Genomic DNA, 26,294 nt, shown 5'->3' with positions numbered 1-26,294 from the left:
ATCACACCTTGATAAGGCACTATTTAGAGGTAAGTCCTGTATAAATTTATATAATGTGAAAGTATTAGGAATGTTAGGGACCCATGTGATGAAGTCACCTGGCCGCGGTACATGGGCCCGCATATTTGCGCAAATGTGTGCTAAGAACTTCAATTATACTCCATTTTAATTGTGAGTGTTTATTTAAATTATTTTTACTATCAGTGTTCTTAGTGCTAGGAGTGTGCATCTGCATCTCTCTTCCTCCAGCATAGTATTAGAAGCCTCAGCATGATAGCACCTCTTGAAATCTTTAGTATTAGGGTGTGCAGTCCAGGCCCCCCTTTTTAGCTCTGTGTCACTTCAAGTATCCATATCTTTGCTGCATTGTTGTAAGCAGTATATAGTAGTACAGTGCAGCATTTTGGTGAACACCAGTATATAGTAGTACAGTACAGTGCAGTAGGCCATTGCTGTATCTTGCAGCTCTGTGTCACTTCAAGTATCCATATCTGTGCTGCAGTGTTGTGAGCAGTATATAGTAGTACAGTGCAGCATTTTGGTGACCACCAGTATATATAGTAGTACAGTACAGTGGGCTATTGCTGTACATTGCAGCTCCATGTCACTTCAAGTATCCATATCTGTGCTGCATTGTTGTGAGCAGTATATAGTACTACAGTGCAGCATTTTGGTGACCACCAGTATATATAGTAGTACAGTACAGTAGGCCATTGCTGTACCTTGCAGCTCCGTGTCACTTCAAGTGTCCATATCTGTGCTGCATTGTTGTGAGCACTGAGCAGTATATAGTAGTACAGTGCAGCATTTTGGTGACCACCAGTATATATAGTAGTACAGTACAGTAGGCCATTGCTGTATCTTGCATCTCCATGTCACTTCAAGTATCCATATCTGTGCTGCATTGTTGTAAACAGTATATAGTAGTACAGTGCAGCATTTTTGTGAACACCAGTATATAGTAGTATAGTACAGTAGGCCATTGCTGTATCTTGCAGCTGTGTCACTTCAAGTATCCATATCAAGTATCCGTATCCATATCTGTGCTGTTGTGAGCAGTATATAGTAGTACAGTGCAGCATTTTGGTGACCACCAGTATATAGTTGTACAATACAGTAGGCCATTGCTGTATCTTCCAGCTCTGTGTCACTTCAAGTATCCATATCTGTGCTGCATTGTTGTGAGCAGTATACAGTAGTACAGTGCAGCATTTTGGTGACCACCAGTATATAGTTGTACAGTACAGTAGGCCATTGCTGTATCTTGCAGCTCCATGTCACTTGAAGTATCCATATCTGTGCTGCATTGTTGTGAGCAGTATATAGTAGTACAGTGCAGCATTTTGGTGACCTCCAGTATATAGTAGTACAGTACAGTAGGCCATTTCTATTGATATATTACTGGCATATAATTCCACACATTAAAAAATGGAGAACAAAAATGTGGACGGTAAAATAGGGAAAGATCAAGATCCACTTCCACCTAGTGCTGAAGCTGCTGCCACTAGTCATGGCAGAGACGATTCAATGCCTTCAACGTCGTCTGCCAAGGCCGATGCCCAATGTTATAGTAGAGAGCATGTAAATATCCAAAAAAACTAAAGTTCAGTAAAATGACCCAAAAATCTAAATTAAAAGCATCTGAGGAGAAGCGTAAACTTGCCAATATGCCATTTAAGACACAGAGTGGCAAGGAACGGCTGAGGCCCTGGCCTATGTTCATGGCTAGTGGTTCAGCTTCACATGAGGATGGAAGCACTCATCCTCCCACTAGAAAAATGAAAAGAGTTAAGCTGGCAAAAGCCCAGCAAAGAACTGTGCGTTCTTCTAAATCACAAATCCCCAAGGAGAGTCCAATTGTGTCTGTTGCGATGCCTGACCTTCCCAACACTGGACGGGAAGAGGTGGCTCCTTCCACCATTTGCACGCCCCCTGTAAGTGCTGGAAGGAGCACCCACAGTCCAGTTCCTGATAGTCAAATTGAAGATGTCACTGTTGAAGTACACCAGGATGAGGATATGGGTGTTGCTGGAGCTGAGGAGGAAATTGACAAGGAGGATTCTGATGGTGAGGTGGTTTGTTTAAGTCAGGCACCCGGGGAGACACCTGTTGTCCATGGGATGAATATGGCCATTGACATGCCTGGTCAAAATACCAAAAAAAAATCACCTCTTCGGTGTGGAATTATTTTAACAGAAATGCGGACAACAGGTGTCAAGCCTTGTGTTGCCTTTGTCAAGCTGTAACAAGTAGGGGTAAGGACGTTAACCACCTAGGAACATCCTCCCTTATATGTCACCTGGAGCGCATTCATCAGAAGTCATTGACAAGTTCAAAAACTTTGGGTGACAGCGGAAGAAGTCCACTGACAACTAAATCCCTTCTTCCTCTTGTACCCAAGCTCCCAGTGCAAACCACACCACCAACTCCCTCAGTGTCAATTTCCTCCTTAGACAGGAACGCCAATAGTCCTGCAGGCCATGTCACTGGCAAGTCTGACTAGTCCTCTCCTGACTGGGATTCCTCTGATGCATCCTTGAGTGTAACGCCTACTGCTGCTGGCGCTGCTGTTGTTGCTGCTGGGAGTCGATGGTCATCCCAGAGGGGAAGTCGGAAGACCACTTGTACTACTTCCAGTAAGCAATTGACTGTCCAACAGTCCTTTGCGAGGAAGATGAAATATCACAGCAGTCATCCTGTTGCAAAGCGGATAACTCAGGCCTTGGCAGCTGTGTTGGTGTTAGACGTGCGTCCGGTATCCGCCATTAGTTCACAGGGACTTAGAGAATTTCTTGAGGTAGTGTGTCCCCGGTACCAAATGCCATCTAGGTTCTACTTTTCTAGGCAGGCGATACCGAGAATGTACACAGACGTCAGAAAAAGAGTCACCAGCGTCCTAAAAAATGCAGTTGTACCCAATGTCCACTTAAGCATGGACATGTGGAGCAGGGCAGACTCAGGACTATATGACTGTGACAGCCCACTGGGTAGATGTATTGCCTCCCGCAGCAAGAACAGCAGCGGCAGCACCAGTAGCAGCATCTCGCAAACGCCAACTCGTTCCTAGGCAGGCTATGCTTTGTATCATCGCTTTCCATAAGAGGCACACAGCTGACAACCTCTTACGGAAACTGAGGAACATCATCGCAGATTGGCTTACCCCAATTGGACTCTCCTGGGGATTTGTGACATCGGACAACGACACCAATATTGTGCGTGCATTACATGTGGGCAAATTTCAGCACGTCCCATGTTTTGCACATACAATTAATTTGGTGGTGCAGAATTTTTAAAAAAATTACAGGGGCGTGCAAGATATCCTGTCGGTGGCCCAAAGAATTGCGGGCCACTTTCGGCATTCAGCCACCGCGTGCCGAAGACTGGAGCACCAGCAAACACTCCTGAACCTGCCCCGCCATCAGCTGAAGCAAGAGGTGGTAACGAGGTGGAATTCAACCTTCTATATACTTTAGAGGATGGAGGAGCAGCAAAAGGCCATTCAAGCTTATACATCTGCCTATGATATAGGCAAAGGAGGGGGAATGCACCTGACTCAAGCGCAGTGGAGAATGATTTCAACGTTGTGCAAGGTTCTGCAACCCTTTGAACTTGCCACACGTGAAGTCAGTTCAGACACTGCCAGCCTGTGTCAGGTCATTCCCCTCATCAGGCTTTTGCAGAAGCAGCTGGAAAGATTGAAGGAGAAGCTAAAATGGAGCGATTCCGCTAGGCATGTGGGACTTGTGGATGGAGCCCTTAATTCGCTTAACCAGGATTCACGGGTGGTCAATCTGTTGAAATCAGAGCACTACATTTTGGCCATCGTGCTCGATCCTAGGTTTAAAGCCTATGTTGTATCTCTCTTTCCGGCAGACACAAGTCTGCAGATGTTCAAAGACCTGCTGGTGAGACACTTGTCAAGTCAAGCGGAACGTGGCCCGCCAACAGCTCCTCCTTCATTTTCTTCCGCCACTGGAGCTTCCAGGAAAAGGATCAGATTTCCAAAACCACCCGCTGGCGGTGATGCAGGACAGTCAGGAGCGAAAGCTGACATCTGGTCCGGACTGATGGACCTGCCAATAATTACTGATATGTCTACTGTCACTGCATATGATTCTGTCACCATTGAAAGAATGGTGGAGGATTATATGAGTGACAGCATCCAAGTAGGCACATCAGACAGTCCGTACGTATACTGGCAGGAAAAAGAGGCAATTTGGAGGCCCTTCCACAAACTGGCTTTATTTTACCTAAGTTGCCCCCCCCCCCCCCCCTCCTGTGTGTACTCCGAAAGAGTGTTTAGTGCAGCTTTGTCAGCGATCGTCGTACAAGGTTACTTCCAGAAAATGTGGAGAAGATGATGTTCATCAAAATGAATTATAATCAATTCCTCCGTGGAGACATTTACCAGCAATTGCTTCCAGAAAGTACACAGGGACCTGTGATGGTGGATTACAGTGGGGACGAATTAATACTCTGTGAGGAGGGGGGTGTACACAGTGAAAGGGGTGAGGAATCAGAAAATGATGAGGAGGTCGACATCTTGCCTCTGTAGAGCCAGTTTGAGCAAGGAGAGATTGATTGCTTCTTATTTTTGAGGGGGCCCAAACCAACCAGTCATGTTCTGTTTATGCAACATAAGGGTGGGTGGGAGGGCCCAAGGACAATTCCATCTTGCACCTCTTTTTTTTTTAATTTATCTTTGCATCATGTGCTGTTTGGGGCCAATTTTTTGAAGTGGCATCCTGTCTGACACTGCAGTGCCACTCCTAGATGGGCCAGGTGTTTGTGCCGCCCACTTGGGTCGCTTAGCTTAGTCATCCAGCGACCTCGGTGCAAATTTTAGGACTAAAAATAATATTGTTAGGTGTGAGGTGTTCAGAATAGACTGGAAATGAGAGGAAATTTTGGTTATTGAGGTTAATAATACTATAGGATCAAAATTGCCCCCAAATTCTATGATTTAAGCTGTGTTTGAGGGGTTTTTGAAAAAAACCACCCAAATCCAAAACATACCCGAATCCGACAAAAAATTTTAAGGGAGGTTTTGCCAAAATGCGTCCGAATCCAAAACATGGCCGCGGAACCGAATCCAAAACACAACACCCGAAAAATTTCCGGTGCACATCTCTAATATACACAGAGTCACATATACACAGACAGCCAGATACAGTATACACACAGTCACATAAGCATAGACAACCACATGTTCACACACATCACATATATACAGTCAACCACATATGCACCCACACACAGCCGCAGAATATCAAAACATTAATACACTACCCCCCCCCCCCCCTCATTACTAACTACTCACTGCACCCTGCTGTGTGGCACCTGCTGCTCTCCCTCCCGGGGCAAATGCAGGATTTACTTGAGGGGGGGTCCATATTTTATTTATATATATATACACACACACACACACACACACACACACACACACACACACACACACAATCACAGCTGTACATATACATGAGTGTTAATAATTTGGTAAATCTATGGAGATTTAAATTTGGGACGTCTTAATGTAAGTAAATATTAATTCATGGTTCTTTGCGTTACCCGAATAGCAACCATAGCAGATACGGTAAAAAGTGACAGGACCATTTTTGTAGTTTATTAAATTCTACACACTGGAGGTACAATCCGAATTTTTATTTATTTAGTTATCACTCACACAATGCACACGACTTCTTTACACTAGCGAGTGCCGATAACATGTATGTGCCATGTGCTAGGTCGACAGGTCTAAAGGTCGACATGAGTTTTTCACATTTTTTTATTTTTTCATACTTAACGATCCACGTGGACTACGATTGGAACGGTAAAGTGTGCCGAGCGAAGCGGTAGCGGAGCGAAGGCACCATGCCCGAAGCATGGCGAGCGTAGCGAGCCATGCGAGGGGACGCGGTGCACTAATTTGGGATCCCGGTCACTCTACGAAGAAAACGACACCCAAAAAAAAAAAATCCTCATGTCGACCTTTAGACCTGTCGACCTAGCACATGTCGACCTAGAAACCCTGTCAACCTTCCATCCATGTCGACCTAGTGACTGTCGACCTATAGTGGTCGACCTAAACATTGTCGACCTAGACACTGTCGATAAAACGAACCACACCCAATACAGTCATATTGACAACCATAAGGAATTCAGGAGAACCACAACACATCCTTACACTCTACAGTTAGATGTAATAATTGTTTCTTATTTTATTAGTTTTCTCAAACACTGAAGCTCTTTCATGGCTGTTCTGTTGGCTCCTCTGTAACTTCAGATTAAATACTGCTATTCCCCAAAGTTAAACATACTTTTGTGTAATTATGCTCAGCGTTTCCAGCTCCCATTCCTGCTGTGCAAACTGCACTAAAAATTAAAGTACACCATTCAGTTTCCTCCTATTAGAACATCAATAATCTAGAAAAAGGCAAAAGAATATGCCCAATATTAACACATATTGGGGGTAATTCCAAGTTGATCGCAGCAGGAAATTTTTTAGCAGTTGGGCAAAACCATGTGCACTGCAGGGGGGGGGCAGATATAACATGTGCAGAGAGAGTTAGATTTGGGTGGATTATTTTGTTTCTGTGCAGGGTAAATACTGGCTGCTTTATTTTTACACTGCAATTTAGATTGCAGATTGAACTCACCACACCCAAATCTATCTCTGCAAATGTTATATCTGCCCCCCCAGCAGTGCACATGGTTTTGCCCAACTGCTAAAAAAAAATCCTGCTGCGATCAACTTGGAATTACCCCCATTGTGTACACTACAGTTTAAACAGTATACCAAAAATTAAACCTAACAATACCATTTATTTATATTTATAAAATAGTCTCTTAATAATTTTCCTTTCTTAAGCACTACTAAATTGAAAGGGCAAGGTCTTAAAGGGTGGCATGTACTAAAGGGCAGAATATATTAAGGCTGAAAATGCATCCAAAACGGCTATTTTCTTAGTTTTGACTGCATCCCCATATGTACCTTGCTGTGGAATGCGATACATTCCAGAGCCTAGACCAAGTAGGTCTGTAGATGGAGTTACCTAATAGAAGTCTATGGGCTTCATTCCACATTCTTCCTGAGAGAGATACAATCGGATCCTTCCCAGTGTCCCCTTTGGTGCATGTGTCATTCAAGAATCCCGGGTCATATAGGTGAGCTCTTATCAGGTGAGTTGCCCTTTGCAATTTTTATTGAATTTCTAGGTACAGTAAAAACCAGCATTATTAACACTGGTATGTACCCGATAAGCATGCTTCTGATGAAGGACCTTAGTGTCCAAAATATGTTAAGCTGGCGATGAAAAGATCCATGTTTGAATGGACTGCTGGACCTGTGCCTCCTGATGCCCATATGTGATCGCTGGTTACTGGGACCACTGTGATTTAACTTCCAATACCATCTGGATGAGTATGCAATGTGCACTGAGACACATTGCTCTGTGTAAAGGCTTGTATTTTTTAAGTGCTGCTTGGATTTCTAAGTGTGAGTTGTAAACAGCAAAAAGCAGGAGCTGGAAGCCGAGTGAAAAGGAGGTGCAGTGAGCTGGAACAACTGCAACTGCTAAGTGGAGTATAGGTGCCGCAGGAGAGAGTACTACGGCTGCATAAAAGTGAAGGACCAAGAACCGCACAAAGATAGATAAGTAATATTAGTGATGTGCACCGGACATTTTTCGGGTTTTGTGTTTTGGTTTTGGATTCGGTTCCGCGGCCGTGTTTTGGATTCGGACGCGTTTTGTCAAAACCTCACCGAAAATTTTTTGTCGGATTCGGGTGTGTTTTGGATTCGGGTGTTTTTTACAAAAAACCCTAAAAAACAGCTTAAATCATAGAATTTGGGGGTCATTTTGATCCCATAGTTTTATTAACCTCAATAACCATAATTTCCACTCATTTCCAGTCTATTCTGAACACCTCACACCTCACAATATTATTTTTAGTCCTAAAATTTGCACCGAGGTCGCTGGATGGCTAAGCTAAGCGACACAAGTGGCCGACACAAACACCTGGCCCATCTAGGAGTGGCACTGCAGTGTCAGGCAGGATGGCACTTCAAAAAAATAGTCCCCAAACAGCACATGATGCAAAGAAAAAAAGAGGCGCCCCAAGGTGGCTGTGTGACTACGCTAAGCGACACAAGTGGCCGACACAAACACCTGGCCCATCTAGGAGTGGCACTGCAGTGTCAGGCAGGATGGCACTTCAAAAAAATTGTCCCCAAACAGCACATGATGCAAAGAAAAAAAGAGGAGCACCAAGGTCGCTGTGTGACTAAGCTAAGCGACACAAGTTGCCGACACAAACACCTGGCCCATCTAGGAGTGGCACTGCAGTGTCAGGCAGGATGGCACTTCAAAAAAATTGTCCCCAAACAGCACATGATGCAAAGAAAAAAAGAGGCGCACCAAGGTCGCTGTGTGACTAAGCTAAGCGACACAAGTGGCCGACACAAACACCTGGCCCATCTAGGAGTGGCACTGCAGTGTCAGGCAGGATGGCACTTCAAAAAAATTGTCCCCAAACAGCACATGATGCAAAGAAAAATGAAAGAAAAAAGAGGTGCAAGATGGAATTGTCCTTGGGCCCTCCCACCCACCCTTATGTTGCATAAACAGAACATGCACACTTTAACGAACCCATCATTTCAGCGACAGGGTCTGCCACACGACTGTGACTGAAATGACTGGTTGGTTTGGGCCCCCACCAAAAAAGTAGCAATCAATCTCTCCTTGCACAAACTGGCTCTACAGAGGCAAGATGTCCACCTCATCATCATCCTCCGATTCCTCACCCCTTTCACTCTGTACATCCCCCTCCTCAAAGATTATTAATTCGTCCCCACTGGAATCCACCATCTCAGGTCCCTGTGTACTTTGTGGAGGCAATTGCTGCTGGTGAATGTCTCCACGGAGGAATTGATTATAATTAATTTTGATGAACATCATCTTCTCCACATTTTCTGGAAGTAACCTCGTACACCGATTGCTGACAAGGTGAGCGGCTGCACTAAACACTCTTTCGGAGTACACACTGGAGGGAGGGCAACTTAGGTAGGGCTCGGAATTCTTAGCCTTTTCCTCGCACCCCCAGTTGCGGGAGAATGTGAAGGAGGAGATGTTGACGGGTCACGTTCCGCTTGACTTGACAATTTTCTCACCAGCAGGTCTTTGAACCTCTGCAGACTTGTGTCTGCCGGAAAGAGAGATACAACGTAGGTTTTAAATCTAGGATCGAGCACGGTGGCCAAAATGTAGAGCTCTGATTTCAACAGATTGACCACCCGTGAATCCTGGTTAAGCGAATTAAGGGCTCCATCCACAAGTCCCACATGCCTAGCGGAATCGCTCTGTTTTAGCTCCTCCTTCAATGTCTCCAGCTTCTTCTGCAAAAGCCTGATGAGGGGAATGACCTTACTCAGGCTGGCAGTGTCTGAACTGACTTCACGTGTGGCAAGTTCAAAGGGTTGCAGAACCTTGCACAACGTTGAAATCATTCTCCACTGCGCTTGAGTCAGGTGCATTCCACCTCCTTTGCCTATATCGTGGCCAGATGTATAGGCTTGAATGGCCTTTTGCTGCTCCTCCATCCTCTGAAGCATATAGAGGGTTGAATTCCACCTCGTTACCACCTCTTGCTTCAGATGATGGCAGGGCAGGTTCAGGAATGTTTGGTGGTGCTCCAGTCTTCTGTACGCGGTGGCTGAATGCCGAAAGTGGCCCGCAATTCTTCGGGCCACCGACAGCATCTCTTGCACGCCCCTGTCGTTTTTTAAATAATTCTGCACCACCAAATTCAATGTATGTGCAAAACATGGGACGTGCTGGAATTTGCCCAGATGTAATGCACGCACAATATTGCTGGCGTTGTCCGATGTCACAAATCCCCAGGAGAGTCCAATTGGGGTAAGCCATTCTGCGATGATCTTCCTCAGTTTCCGTAAGAGGTTGTCAGCTGTGTGCCTATTCTGGAAAGCGGTTATACAAAGCGTAGCCTGCCTAGGAACGAGTTGGCGTTTGCGAGATGCTGCTACTGGTGCCGCCGCTGCTGTTCTTGCTGCGGGAGGCAATACATCTACCCAGTGGGCTGTCACAGTCATATAGTCCTGAGTCTGCCCTGCTCCACTTGTCCACATGTCCGTGGTTAAGTGGACATTGGGTACAACTGCATTTTTTAGGACACTGGTGAGTCTTTTTCTGAGGTCTGTGTACATTTTCGGTATCGCCTGCCTAGAGAAATGGAACCTAGATGGTATTTGGTACCGGGAACACAGTACCTCAATCAAGTCTCTAGTTGGCTCTGAATTATCGGTGGATACCGGAACGACGTTTCTCACCGCCCAGGCTGCCAAGGCCTAAGTTATCTGCTTTGCAGCAGGATGACTGCTGTGATATTTCATCTTCCTCGCAAAGGACTGTTGGACAGTCAATTGCTTACTGGAAGTAGTACAAGTGGTCTTCCGACTTCCCCTCTGGGATGACGATCGACTCCCAGCAGCTACAACAGCAGCGCCAGCAGCAGTAGGCGTTACACTCAAGGATGCATCAGAGGAATCCAGGCAGGAGAGGACTCGTCAGACTTGCCAGTGACATGGCCTGCAGGACTATTGGCTTTCCTGGGTAAGGAGGAAATTGACACTGAGGGAGTTGGTGGTGTGGTTTGCAGGAGCTTGGTTACAAGAGGTAGGGATTTAGTGGTCAGTGGACTGCTTCCGCTGTCACCCAAAGTTTTTGAACTTGTCACTGACTTATGATGAATGCGCTGCAGGTGACGTATAAGGGAGGATGTTCCGAGGTGGTTAACGTCCTTACCCCTACTTATTACAGCTTGACAAAGGCAACACACGGCTTGACATTTGTGTTGAAATAATTCCACACCGAAGAGCTGATTTTTTTTGTATTTTGACCAGGCATGTCAATGGCCATATTCGTCCCACGGACAACAGGTGTCTCCCCGGGTGCCTGACTTAAACAAACCACCTCACCATCAGAATCCTCCTTGTCAATTTCCTCCCCAGCGCCAGCAACACCCATATCCTCATCCTGGTGTACTTCAACAGTGACATCTTCAATTTGACTATCAGGAACTGGACTGCGGGTGCTCCTTCCAGCACTTGCAGGGGGCGTGCAAATGGTGGAAGGCGCAAGCTCTTTCCATCCAGTGTTGGGAAGGTCAGGCATCGCAACCGACACAATTGGACTCTCCTTGGGTATTTGTGATTTAGAAGAACGCACAGTTCTTTGCTGTGCTTTTGCCAGCTTAAGTCTTTTCATTTTTCTAGCGAGAGGATGAGTGCTTCCATCCTCATGTGAAGCTGAACCACTAGCCATGAACATAGGCCAGGGCCTCAGCCGTTCCTTGCCACTCCGTGTCGTAAATGGCATATTGGCAAGTTTACGCTTCTCCTCAGACGCTTTTAATTTAGATTTTTGGGTCATTTTACTGAACTTTTGTTTTTTGGATTTTACATGCTCTCTACTATGACATTGGGCATCGGCCTTGGCAGACGACGTTGATGGCATTTAATCGTCTTGGCCATGACTAGTGGCAGCAGCTTCAGCACGAGGTGTAAGTGGATCTTGATCTTTCCCTATTTTAACCTCCACATTTTTGTTCTCCATTTTTTAATGTGTGGAATTATATGCCAGTATCAATAGCAATGGCCTACTACTATATATACTGCGCACAACTGAAATGCAGCACAGGTATGGATGGATAGTATACTTGACGACACAGAGGTAGGTAGAGCAGTGGCCTTCCGTACCGTACTGCTATATATACTGGTGGTCACTGTGTCAGCAAACTGCAAAACTAAAATGCACCACAGGTATAGAATGTAGATGGATAGTATACTTAATGACGACACAGAGGTAGGTACAGCAGTGACCTTCCGTACTGCTATATATAGTATACTGGTGGTCACTGTGTCAGCAAACTGCAAAACTAAAATGCACCACAGGTGTAGAATATAGATGGATAGTATACTTAATGACGACACAGAGGTAGGTACAGCAGTGGCCTTCCGTACCGTACTGCTATATATAGTATACTGGTGGTCACTGTGTCAGCAAACTGCAAAACTAAAATGCACCACAGATATAGAATGTAGATGGATAGTATACTTAATGAAGACACAGAGGTAGGTACAGCAGTGGCCTTCCGTACCGTACTGCTATATATAGTATACTGGTGGTCACTGTGTCAGCAAACTGCAAAACTAAAATGCAACACAGGTATAGAATGTAGATGGATAGTATACTTAATGACGACATAGAGGTATGTACAGCAGTGGCCTTCCGTACTGCTATATATTATATACTGGTGGTCACTGTGTCAGCAAACTGCAAAACTAAAATGCACCACAGGTATAGAAAGTAGATGGATAGTATACTTAATGACGACACAGAGGTAGGTACAGCAGTGGCCTTCCGTACCATACTGCTATATATAGTATACTGGTGGTCACTGTGTCAGCAAACTGCAAAACTAAAATGCACCACAGGTATAGAATGTAGATGGATAGTATACTTAATGACGACACAGAGGTAGGTACAGCAGTGGCCTTCCGTACTGCTATATATAGTATACTGGTGGTCACTGTGTCAGCAAACTGCAAAACTAAAATGCACCACAGGTATAGAATGTAGATGGATAGTATACTTAATGACGACACAGAGGTAGGTACAGCAGTGGCCTTCCGTACTACTATATATAGTATACTGGTGGTCACTGTGTCAGCAAACTGCAAAACTAAAATGCACCACAGGTATAGAATGTAGATGGATAGTATACTTAATGACGACACAGAGGTAGGTACAGCAGTGGCCTTCCGTACTGCTATATATAGTATACTGGTGGTCACTGTGTCAGCAAACTGCAAAACTAAAATGCACCACAGGTATAGAATGTAGATGGATAGTATACTTAATGACGACACAGAGGTAGGTACAGCAGTGGCCTTCCGTACTGCTATATATAGTATACTGGTGGTCACTGTGTCAGCAAACTGCAAAACTAAAATGCACCACAGGTATAGAATGTAGATGGATAGTATACTTAATGGCGACACAGAGGTAGGTACAGCAGTGGCCTTCCGTACTGCTATATATAGTATACTGGTGGTCACTGTGTCAGCAAACTGCAAAACTAAAATGCACCACAGGTATAGAATGTAGATGGATAGTATACTTAATGACGACACAAAGGTAGGTACAGCAGTGGCCTACTGTACCGTAATGCTATATATTATATACTGGTGGTCACTGGTCAGCAAAACTCTGCACTGTACTCCTCCTATATAATATTATACTGGCGGTCCCCAGTCCCCACAATAAAGCAGCACACTGAGCACAGATATGGAGTGTTTTTCAGGCAGACAACGTATACTGGTGGTCACTGTCAGCAAAACTCTGCACTGTACTCCTGCTATATAATACAGCTGCTCCTCAGTCCCCACAATTAAGCAGTGTGAGCACAGATATATGCAGCACACTGTGAGCAGAGATATGGAGCATTTTTTTCAGGCAGAGAACGGATAACTGGTGGTTACTGATCAGCAAAACTCTGCACTGTACTCCTACTATATTATACAGCTGCTCCCCAGCCCTCCCCACAATTAAGCAATAGTGCACAGCACAATCAAGTTCAACAATAACGGAGAGGACGCCAGCCACGTCCTCTCCCTAACATTTCCAATGCACGAGTGAAAATGGCGGCGACGCGCGGCTGCTATTATAGAATCCGAATCTCGCGAGAATCCGACAGCGGGATGATGACGTTCGGGCGCGCTCGGGTTACCCGAGCCAAACGGGAGAATCAGAGTATGGCTCGGACCCGTGTAAAAAGGGTGAAGTTCGGGGGGGTTCGGTTCCGAGAAACCGAACCCGCTCATCACTAATAAGTATAAGCCAGCTTAATTATTGTATAAGTGAGATTGCTTGTCTTCTACTTTTTATTTTTGCTGCTTTTTCTTTGAGAATAACAGGGAGTTAGACCTTACAAACAATATGGGAGGAGCTGTGATTGGGGACCTCACTCAGTGCATGTCGTGCAAGATGTATGCACACCTGGAGCTACCGGCCCAGTGTGATTACATCTGCACGAGGTGTGTGCGAACTCTTGCCCTGGAAGCCCAGGTAACTGATCTAGAGCAAACCGTTACGCGACTGAGGGAGATTCACAATCTCGAGCGTAGTTTAGACAGAACGGTGGAGGAGTTGCGGGAGGGGTCACTGGTAGAAGAGGATGATGATCCAGTAGCCAGTTGGGTCACAGTTAGAATGAAGAAAAAGACGGGGAGGCTCGACATCTCCGAACTATCAAACCCGAACAAATTTGCCCGATTGGACGAGGAATCGGAGGATGATAGTGAAGAAATGACGGTGCCGGAGGAGACTGCTCCCTCTAGCATCCAGAGGAGCGGTCCCTCTGGCGCGGTTGGGCTAAAAGAAAGAGAGGTACCTAGTCAGATGGTGGTGGTAGGGGATTCTATCATCAGGAAGGCAGATAGGGCAATCTGCTACCGGGACCGTGATCGCCGTACAGTCTGTTGTCTCCCGGGTACTCGGGTACGGCACATCGCGGACCGGGTAGATAGATTGTTGGGAGGGGCTGGGAAAGACCCGGTGGTCTTGGTGCACGTTGGCACCAATGACAACGTTAGCGGAAGGTGGGATGTCCTTAAGAAAGACTATAGGGACTTAGGAAAGAAACTGAAGGCAAGGATATCTAAGGTAATATTCTCGGAATTATTACCCGTGCCACGCGCTAGTTCAGGGAGGCAGAGGGAGATTAGGGAGGTAAATGTGTGGCTTAGGGATTGGTGCAGGAAAGAGGGGTTTGTGTTCCTGGAACACTGGGCGGACTTCTCAGTCAGGCGCCATCTCTTTTGTCATGACGGATTGCACCTGACTGAGGAGGGGGCAGCGGTGCTGGGGGGAAGGATGGTTAGAAGGTTGGAGGAGATTTTAAACTAGGAGCCTGGGGGGAGGGTTTAGCTAGAAACTACGGGTCATGCAGTGAGAATAGTGGGGATGGCGGTAGTAAACGAAATGGGGGAGAAGTTGGGGAGAGGGTAAGAGCAGGCGGTAAGGTTACTAACATGGGTACTAAAAAAGATTTTACCAAAGCACTAACCAATGACGATTACAGGTCATCATTGCTACATAAGGTGAAAGATGTCACTAACGCAAGGGAAAATACTTATCTTAGTTGTATGTATGTAAACGCCAGAAGCATTACTGGTAAAAAGGGTGAACTAGAAATACTTGCAGCAAGCAAACAGTATGATATTATAGGCATTACTGAAACTTGGTGGGATGAATCTCATGATTGGACAGTCAATCTAGAGGGCTATACACTGTTTAGGAGAGACAGACTAAATAAAAAGGGTGGAGGGGTGTGTCTTTACTTAAAGCCGTTTTTAGAACCTGATATACGGGAAGATATTCAGGAGGGGACTGTAGACACTGTCGAGACATTATGGGTAGAAATTGCATGCGGGAAAAAGGAATAAAAAAGTTAGTATTGGGTGTATGCTATAGGCCGCCTGGTATCAACGCATCTGATGAGGAATTGTTACTAAAACAAATTCAGCAACAAGAAAAAGAAAAAAATAATCTGCACACTCAAGATGCTATACAGGGATATCTGGACAAAACCCCGATTTAATATCTGAAAAAGTCCTATAATCTATTGTCGGGGGTGCTACCTAAGACAACCATGGTTAACACTTTATAAACAAAAAGAAAAATGGGGTTGTACTGCTAGGTGCACAAAACTGGAATAAAATGTAACTTTTATTAATGTAATATATTAAAAGACCGAAATTTCGGACAACGTGCGAAAAATAGGGTTAAAATTGAATGAAGAATCCAATAATGTGCTCAGAGATATAGAAGTGATGAGAATTAAAAATGTGTCTGCTCCTTTGGTTGCACTGACTCTCTACTGGGGTATTTATTATATATTTGGTATATATAACTAGTGTTTTATACCCCTGGTAGAGAAAAAATATATATAATCAAATATATTTAGGGGTACCAATCCTTTTTATGACCCACTGTGAATTAGATGGACTGTGTTATATCGGGCAGAAATACCTCCGTATTTTCTACTACTGCCATTTGTCACAATTAACTATAGTTATTAAATATTGTTCTCATTGTGACATAAATTGCAATCTGCTCACCAGTTTCAAATATGTTTAATAGAGCAATGTACTAAATAGAGAATGTATGTATACAATGCTGTATTGCTAATATACCAATTCACGAAGAACTCTCAATACGATGCCCCCCGCCCTGCAGACACAAATATCCTGTGTGTCAATTCATATGAATATGGCCCTATAAGCCTGATATGTACGACAATGCTATTGACAATGAAGAACACTGGACTAGTGTCCACGTTTATATATGTATATTTATTGCACATCTATTCCCGGGAATTGACGATGTAAATAAGCCTATACGGTCTGTATGATTAATCTAAACATTGGGTACATATGATGGATATTATGAAACACAATGGACTGTTGCGAACACACAGACCAATAGGTCCGTGTGAATTGAAGGCTGTGTATGCAGGAAACCCTAGGTGTTGTTGTAACAGATCACACGATAACTGTAAGATGCCCTAGTGCCTTGTAGCTGTATCTCCTTAATACTGATTCACGTGAGTGTGGCCCAATTGATTATATAGTTATGAGTAGTCTTGAATATTTTCAAAATTGATAGGGGCCGTAATAATAATCAGTATGAGTATTCTGCACATGAAACACATCTAATAAATACTGCAAGGCAGACTGGACTGCCACACACACACACAGACCGCTGCCACTGCAGAGATTTGCAAGATGATCCGCAGTGGTCTAATTAATAGGATATTTCCTTATTCCTAATGCTTCTATTATTGTAACAAATAGTGCTCTGTGTCTTACAAATATGTATCTCCTTTGTGTTAGATCCTATAGGTGTTACCCTAATGATTAAAATAATAATAATCAGTGCGGGTTAGTATGCAAGTGAAACACATCTGATAGGTATTATAGGGCTGATTAATTTGCTACACATATGTAGACTACTAAGTCTGCATCGGTTGATGGCTGTTTATACAGAGAGCCATATGTACTGATGTGACAAATCATTCAAGTAAATAGTGCCACTGCAGAAATCTATAAATAAATAAACAGTGGTCTAATTGACAAAATATTTACTTATTTCTGTCGCTCTTAAGTTGCACTCATGTTGTGATTCTACTGATATGTTTTAATCTATTCCTGACGTGAGTGGCAACACTATAGCAGTGTTAATACTAATCAACAATAAGCTGATTGACCGCTGTTGCCAAACACGCTGGGGATTGTCATGAGATTACAATGTATACAACAGAGAAAGGTTTGAGCAGAATAATATTATTATGGAAATCTTGACTGCATCAGCGTTTGATCAGCATTTGTCCGATCCACGCATATTCCCGTGTTTGCTGTGCAGTTCTCCGGTAACCAAATATATAATATAAATATCTAATTAGTATTCCTATGGATGTCTCAACTGCATCAGCTTGTGATCGGCATTTGTCCGACCCACGGATATTCCCGTGTTCGCTGTGCAGTGTTCTGACACCCCAATAGATGGTATAAATATAAGCGGTAGTGATATTGTGAGTATCACGGAGCCCCGGTAAACACAAGTAACAGTCAGTGCAAGAGCATCGGAGCAGACCACGATGCCGATGCGCGCATTTCGCAACTAGCTTTTTCAGGGCTTAACCCGAATGCTTCTACTGACAGGGAATTTATTCTGTCCATGGGCCAATCACCCTTTGTCCAACGGTCATGTGACCATCTCAGCTGAATTGATTTAGTGTTCAATAATTATCCTATCCTGAGTAGGATTATGCTACGAATCTGTGGCATTGATTGATCATGATAGCATCTCAGCTGTTACTACGATAACCTGCTTAACCCTCTCCTATTGATAATGCCGGAGGGTAATTAAAGCCATATTTTGGCAGCCTAATTATATATGGGATACCTCTCACGATCATTTCTCATTAATTTAAGTGGATGTACAATGATGTTACTTGTGTCATATAGGTCAATGATTTAGCTCTATATAATACCCGTAATCTGTCTCCCTTCTTTGGATTTATTAACCCTTATTGACTCCTCATTAAGTTTACACAGATGAGATCAGATTCATTCTATAGCAGTTACACTTCTGTATGCTGATTGCTCTGTTAGATTACCAGCTCGTCCATACTAGATGAAAATGTGTTTACTGTCTAGATAATTATCTATATAATTATCTATCTGTCCCGTTCCATACTGCATACATACATAGAAATTGTGCACTTATATTGTTAATTCGATGTTAATCATGGGACATATAATCCATGTTCACTATATTATGATAATATTAACATATTCAGGTACAATATAAAGAGAGAAAATTTGTGAGTGATCAGTGTTAATTTTGATAGTATTGATGTGTTAAAATGACGTACCGTGACATTGCTGAGTGATCAGTGTTGATTATTGATAAAATCCTGCTAAGTGCTAATAATCTGACTAAAAACCAGTGCCAACAAAAAAACAACATAACTCTTTAATAGTGTAAAGTGTGACAAAAGCTAGAAAAAAAGGTAGAAAAAAAGGGTGCATAATTAGTCAAAAATATGTGGATGCATGATAAACAATATTAATCATGACAAAATAGGAATGTGAGTGGAAAAATGTAGTAATACATAGAGATTTACATAGAGTAATACATAGAGATAATATTCTCTATTTAGTACATTGCTCTATTAAACATATTTGAAACTGGTGAGCAGATTGCAATTTATGTCACAATGAGAACAATATTTAATAACTATAGTTAATTGTGACAAATGGCAGTAGTAGAAAATACGGAGGTATTTCTGCCCGATATAACACAGTCCATCTAATTCACAGTGGGTCATAAAAAGGATTGGTACCCCTAAATATATTTGATTATATATATTTTTTCTCTACCAGGGGTATAAAACACTAGTTATATATACCAAATATATAATAAATACCCCAGTAGAGAGTCAGTGCAACCAAAGGAGCAGACACATTTTTAATTCTCATCACTTCTATATCTCTGAGCACATTATTGGATTCTTCATTCAATTTTAACCCTATTTTTCGCACGTTGTCCGAAATTTCGGTCTTTTAATATATTACATTAATAAAAGTTACATTTTATTCCAGTTTTGTGCACCTAGCAGTACAACCCCATTTTCTTTTTGTTTATAAAGTGTTAACCATGGTTGTCTTAGGTAGCACCCCCGACAATAGATTATAGGACTTTTTCAGATATTAAATCGGGGTTTTGTCCAGATATCCCTGTATAGCATCTTGAGTGTGCAGATTATTTTTTTCTTTTTCTTGTTGCTGGATTCCTATACACTGAGTAATCAGTTTCCTTCAATCTAGCACCTCACCATCATTTATCATATTGAATATACACTTAATATATATATGACTTTATCAATAAACAATCACAAATTGTTCACCTTATAACTCGAATACTCCTTGACAGGATGTCCACTTTTAGTCTGTCTAGGGATTTAGAAACCAGGCGAGATAAATTGAAGAATGACATGGAAACCATGTTTGGAGGAGACACTGACAGATTTGATAGTGGTACTTCAAACTGGACTGATGATTTGTTCTCCCTGAAATTGGCACTGATGAAGCAGAGCAAAACGGGGTGGAATAGATCTACATTTGATAATTTTCTCAAAAACCATCTTATCCCTAGAGGTTTGAGACCTAAATTATTCCCTGCCTACGAACTGGCCAACAATGAGCTAAAAACAGAATGGGAAAAAGTATTAACCCAATGCTCAAGGGATTTAATTAAAATCCTTATGAAGCATGATGAAATCATTCTCAATCAACTCAATCAGGAAATTGTACAGCTTGGTGAAAAATTAAAAAACTTTGAATCATTAGATGTATTTCAACAACGTTATGAAAAATATAAAAAAGAAGTAGAAGATTATGAAAATGAGATCATTGAGAGAAAGAGAAGGAAATATCAAAGAGATAAAACTGATTACTCCCTTAATAGGGTGTTTAGATGGAATAATCCCACTGCTAAAAATGGTCGAACTAGGAGTACACAATCGTTGAATTACTCCACATCAGAGCCTGAATCCTCAGAGGGAGAAAGCTCCAGAAATGTCAATAAGTTCCAAGGTAGGGATTTTTTAGGCAAATCCCCCAGGGACGTATGGGACGATGTTGGGAGAGAAGGAGCAAAATCAGGAGGGGCCAAGGGGGGAAGAAGAAAGAGGGATTCATTAGATTGGAGAGAGGAACCGAGGGAAAGAAGGAAGTACAGGAAGTAAGGACCGTAGACAATGCAATTACTTCAGATTCCCTCAGAATTATCAACCTCACAGATAGAACCTTGACTGAACATCAGCAGTCTATACTTAGCAAAGGTCTCTCATTCTCACCTACATACAATCTTGATAGATTTGAATGTGAGAAGGACTTAAATCTTTTTCTGCGGAAGCTCCTTCTAAAAAAGTTTTTCTGTAACCCCAATCTGAATTCCAATCTCACTAACAAATACCCACCCAATAGTGCTAATGGTGGTGAATATACTGCCACTGATGTCACTTTGGAATTGGATTTGGATGATCAGACAGCATTGGAAATATTAGAAGATCTTGGTCAAGAGAGTAGATTGGATCAAATTCAACCTGTACCTTTTGATAAGGACAAAATAAAGAAAAAATCTACCTTTTTCCCAGATAGCAAGATATGCCCACAGGTACAGGTCTTCCAAAAGTTGGTATCAAGAGATCTGGATCTCCTGTATCAGCAGAACAGACATTACCCAGATAACATCACTAAAGAGGAGAGAGCAGCATTGCAGGAACTGGCGGAGTGGCAAGATGTTATAATTAAACCATCTGACAAGGGGGGGAATATAGTGTTATGGCCAAGGGATTTGTACATTGAAGAGCTGGATACACAACTAAATGACACCAACTGCTATAAAAAATTAATCTTTAGCCCCACACAACAATTCCTGAGGGAATATAACAAATTGCTCTCAGATGCATTTGGGAGTGGCACGATTCTAAAGAAAGATTTTGAATTTCTCCAAACTAACAATCCCAAGACGCCTACACTATATCTCCTCCCCAAGGTCCACAAAAATTAGAGAAAACCCCCAGGCAGGCCTATCGTGTCTGGAAAGGATAGTCTTACCGAGAAAGCCAGTATCTTTGTAGACCAGTTTCTTAGGAAACATGTCATAACCCTTCCATCCTATCTAAGAGACACCATGGATGTCCTGAACAAACTAGCCAATTTGCGAGTCAATCCAGGTGTATGGCTGGTGTCATGCGACGTGGAAAGCCTTTACACCAGCATACAGCATGAACAGGGCATCCATGCATCTAAATTCTTCTTGGACATGGAGGCACATTGTGAATTTAACAACTTTATTATTAGCCTACTGCAATTTGTCCTAACCAGGAATTATTTTGTCTGCAATGAATCCCACTACCTCCAGGTAAGAGGAACAGCAATGGGGACCGCATGTGCCCCCACCTATGCTAACCTCTACCTGGGGTGGTGGGAGAGGGAAATTGTATTCCATGAGTCGATGGAAAAATACACGGAGAACATCCTTTTGTATTGTAGATACATCGACGACATTTTCTTCCTATGGGAGGGTCAGTGTCGAGATTTAAAACATTTCATCTCAGTGCTGAATACCAATGACCTGAATCTCAAACTGACATGTGAAATGAGTCAGGAACAGATCAACTTCCTAGACTTAACCATAAAATTGGATGAGGAGGGTATTCTCTCTACAGACAACTTTAGGAAAACAACTGCCACAAACAGCATCCTGCATGCCCAGAGCTCACACTTCCCTCCTACCATTCGTGCCATCCCAAAGGGTGAACTCCTGCGTATTAAGAGGAATTGCTCTGAGGACGAAACCTATGAGAACAGGAAATTGGAGCAGAGCAGAAGATTTAAAGACAGAGGCTATAGTGGGAGGACCATAAAACAAGCCATTAGGAAGACTGAACAGTATCCCAGGGAATCCCTCCTGAAACCCAAACTACGGTCCCAAATTGAAGAACCTATTCGATTCATTGGCACTTTCAATGCCCAGTGGCGGAACATAGATTCCACCTTACAAAAACATTGGCATGTGTTAAAAACAGATAGTGATCTCAACAAAATTCTTCCAGCCAAAGTTAAGTGTAGCTGGCGGAGATCACCCAATGTAAGGGACAGGCTAGTCCACAGTCACATGTCGAGAATAGATTTGAAGACCACTACGCAGGGTTCCATGTGTTGTGGCCGTTGCAAGGCTTGCAAATATATGGTCCCTGTTAAACATTACAGGGACAAATTTAACAAAAAATGGATTATACCAAGTCTCATCACTTGTACAACGGTCGGCACAATATACCATTTGGAGTGCCCCTGCAAAAAAGCCTACATTGGGAAAACCATCAGGCCCTTAAAAGTTAGATTATTAGAACATGTGGGCAACATACGTAATGTAGACAGGGACCGCAGTAATTTCAGAAATATATCACCCGTGGCGAGGCATTTCCAACAATTTCACAATTGTGATCCCAGTGGACTCAGAGCCTTCGGGATGAAGCACATCAAGTTGGGAATACGCGGTGGGGATCTGGACTCAGAACTTTTGAAAACTGAGACCAAGATGATATTTCTTATGAACACTCTACATCCCTGTGGTCTCAATGAAACTAACAGCTACAGTTCTTTCTTATGAAACACATGGAAAACATGATTTTGCAGCAAAATCTGCTTCTCTTTTCTCTTTTCTCTCCTCCGTCTTTCTCTCATTTATGGTCCTCATATAAGGGCAACTATGGGATTTAGCACAATCAGTACCCTCAAAGAACATATGTCAAAACATTCCTTACCTTACATTGAACTAATTAGGTCATTAGAATATAGTCTATTGGATTACATCTGTATAAATGTTATAACCATACACTTCAAGGTAATATGTGTGTTTATAGATAGTATATCCATCTAGCACAAATAGATGTATCTCCACCGTCCTCCTCTTTAAAAATGTGTGTGTTTATAGATAGCATATCTAACCAGCACTTCAGATACAGTACAACTAGTCATGCCATTACATGGCAGTAATCTTAGTAGCAACCATAACACATAGGTTTTTTCACGTATTAATGCACGTTGCTATTGCTTCTTTCCTCTGTTTCTTTTAACAGCACCACGATCAAAATAGGGTGTATTTTGACACCCCACTCGGTCACTTGAGATGTTGAGGGCACGCCTTATATTATCTCTATGTATTACTACATTTTTCCACTCACATTCCTATTTTGTCATGATTAATATTGTTTATCATGCATCCACATATTTTTGACTAATTATGCACCCTTTTTTTCTACCTTTTTTTCTAGCTTTTGTCACACTTTACACTATTAAAGAGTTATGTTGTTTTTTTGTTGGCACTGGTTTTTAGTCAGATTATTAGCACTTAGCAGGATTTTATCAATAATCAACACTGATCACTCAGCAATGTCACGGTACGTCATTTTAACACATCAATACTATCAAAATTAACACTGATCACTCACAAATTTTCTCTCTTTATATTGTACCTGAATATGTTAATATTATCATAATATAGTGAACATGGATTATATGTCCCATGATTAACATCGAATTAACAATATAAGTGCACAATTTCTATGTATGTATGCAGTATGGAACGGGACAGATAGATAATTATATAGATAATTATCTATACAGTAAACACATTTTCATCTAGTATGGACGAGCTGGTAATCTAACAGAGCAATCAGCATACAGAAGTGTAACTGCTATAGAATGAATCTGATCTCATCTGTGTAAACTTAATGAGGAGTCAATAAGGGTTAATAAATCCAAAGAAGGGAGACAGATTACGGGTATTATATAGAGCTAAATCATTGACCTATATGACACAAGTAACATCATTGTACATCCACTTAAATTAATGAGAAATGATCGTGAGAGGTATCCCATATATAATTAGGCTGCCAAAATATGGCTTTAATTACCCTCCGGCATTATCAATAGGAGAGGGTTAAGCAGGTTATCGTAGTAACAGCTGAGATGCTATCATGATCAATCAATGCCACAGATTCGTAGCATAATCCTACTCAGGATAGGATAATTATTGAACACTAAATCAATTCAGCTGAGATGGTCACATGACCGTTGGACAAAGGGTGATTGGCCCATGGGCAGAATAAATTCCCTGTCAGTAGAAGCATTCGGGTTAAGCCCTGAAAAAGCTAGTTGCGAAATGCGCGCATCGGCATCGTGGTCTGCTCCGATGCTCTTGCACTGACTGTTACTTGTGTTTACCGGGGCTCCGTGATACTCACAATATCACTACCGCTTATATTTATACCATCTATTGGGGTGTCAGAACACTGCACAGCGAACACGGGAATATCCGTGGGTCGGACAAATGCCGATCACAAGCTGATGCAGTTGAGACATCCATAGGAATACTAATTAGATATTTATATTATATATTTGGTTACCGGAGAACTGCACAGCAAACACGGGAATATGCGTGGATCGGACAAATGCTGATCAAACGCTGATGCAGTCAAGATTTCCATAATAATATTATTCTGCTCAAACCTTTCTCTGTTGTATACATTGTAATCTCATGACAATCCCCAGCGTGTTTGGCAACAGCGGTCAATCAGCTTATTGTTGATTAGTATTAACACTGCTATAGTGTTGCCACTCACGTCAGGAATAGATTAAAACATATCAGTAGAATCACAACATGAGTGCAACTTAAGAGCGACAGAAATAAGTAAATATTTTGTCAATTAGACCACTGTTTATTTATTTATAGATTTCTGCAGTGGCACTATTTACTTGAATGATTTGTCACATCAGTACATATGGCTCTCTGTATAAACAGCCATCAACCGATGCAGACTTAGTAGTCTACATATGTGTAGCAAATTAATCAGCCCTATAATACCTATCAGATGTGTTTCACTTGCATACTAACCCGCACTGATTATTATTATTTTAATCATTAGGGTAACACCTATAGGATCTAACACAAAGGAGATACATATTTGTAAGACACAGAGCACTATTTGTTACAATAATAGAAGCATTAGGAATAAGGAAATATCCTATTAATTAGACCACTGCGGATCATCTTGCAAATCTCTGCAGTGGCAGCGGTCTGTGTGTGTGTGTGTGTGGCAGTCCAGTCTGCCTTGCAGTATTTATTAGATGTGTTTCATGTGCAGAATACTCATACTGATTATTATTACGGCCCCTATCAATTTTGAAAATATTCAAGACTACTCATAACTATATAATCAATTGGGCCACACTCACGTGAATCAGTATTAAGGAGATACAGCTACAAGGCACTAGGGCATCTTACAGTTATCGTGTGATCTGTTACAACAACACCTAGGGTTTCCTGCATACACAGCCTTCAATTCACACGGACCTATTGGTCTGTGTGTTCGCAACAGTCCATTGTGTTTCATAATATCCATCATATGTACCCAATGTTTAGATTAATCATACAGACCGTATAGGCTTATTTACATTGTCAATTCCCGGGAATAGATGTGCAATAAATATACATATATAAACGTGGACACTAGTCCAGTGTTCTTCATTGTCAATAGCATTGTCGTACATATCAGGCTTATAGGGCCATATTCATATGAATTGACACACAGGATATTTGTGTCTGCAGGGCGGGGGGCATCGTATTGAGAGTTCTTCGTGAATTGGTATATTAGCAATACAGCATTGTATACATACATTCTCTATTTAGTACATTGCTCTATTAAACATATTTGAAACTGGTGAGCAGATTGCAATTTATGTCACAATGAGAACAATATTTAATAACTATAGTTAATTGTGACAAATGGCAGTAGTAGAAAATACGGAGGTATTTCTGCCCGATATAACACAGTCCATCTAATTCACAGTGGGTCATAAAAAGGATTGGTACCCCTAAATATATTTGATTATATATATTTTTTCTCTACCAGGGGTATAAAACACTAGTTATATATACCAAATATATAATAAATACCCCAGTAGAGAGTCAGTGCAACCAAAGGAGCAGACACATTTTTAATTCTCATCACTTCTATATCTCTGAGCACATTATTGGATTCTTCATTCAATTTTAACCCTATTTTTCGCACGTTGTCTG

This window comes from Pseudophryne corroboree, chromosome 2 (assembly GCF_028390025.1).
Source record: "Pseudophryne corroboree isolate aPseCor3 chromosome 2, aPseCor3.hap2, whole genome shotgun sequence".
In the NCBI taxonomy this organism is placed as follows: domain Eukaryota; kingdom Metazoa; phylum Chordata; class Amphibia; order Anura; family Myobatrachidae; genus Pseudophryne; species Pseudophryne corroboree.
Note: the sequence above shows the minus strand (reverse complement) of the source record.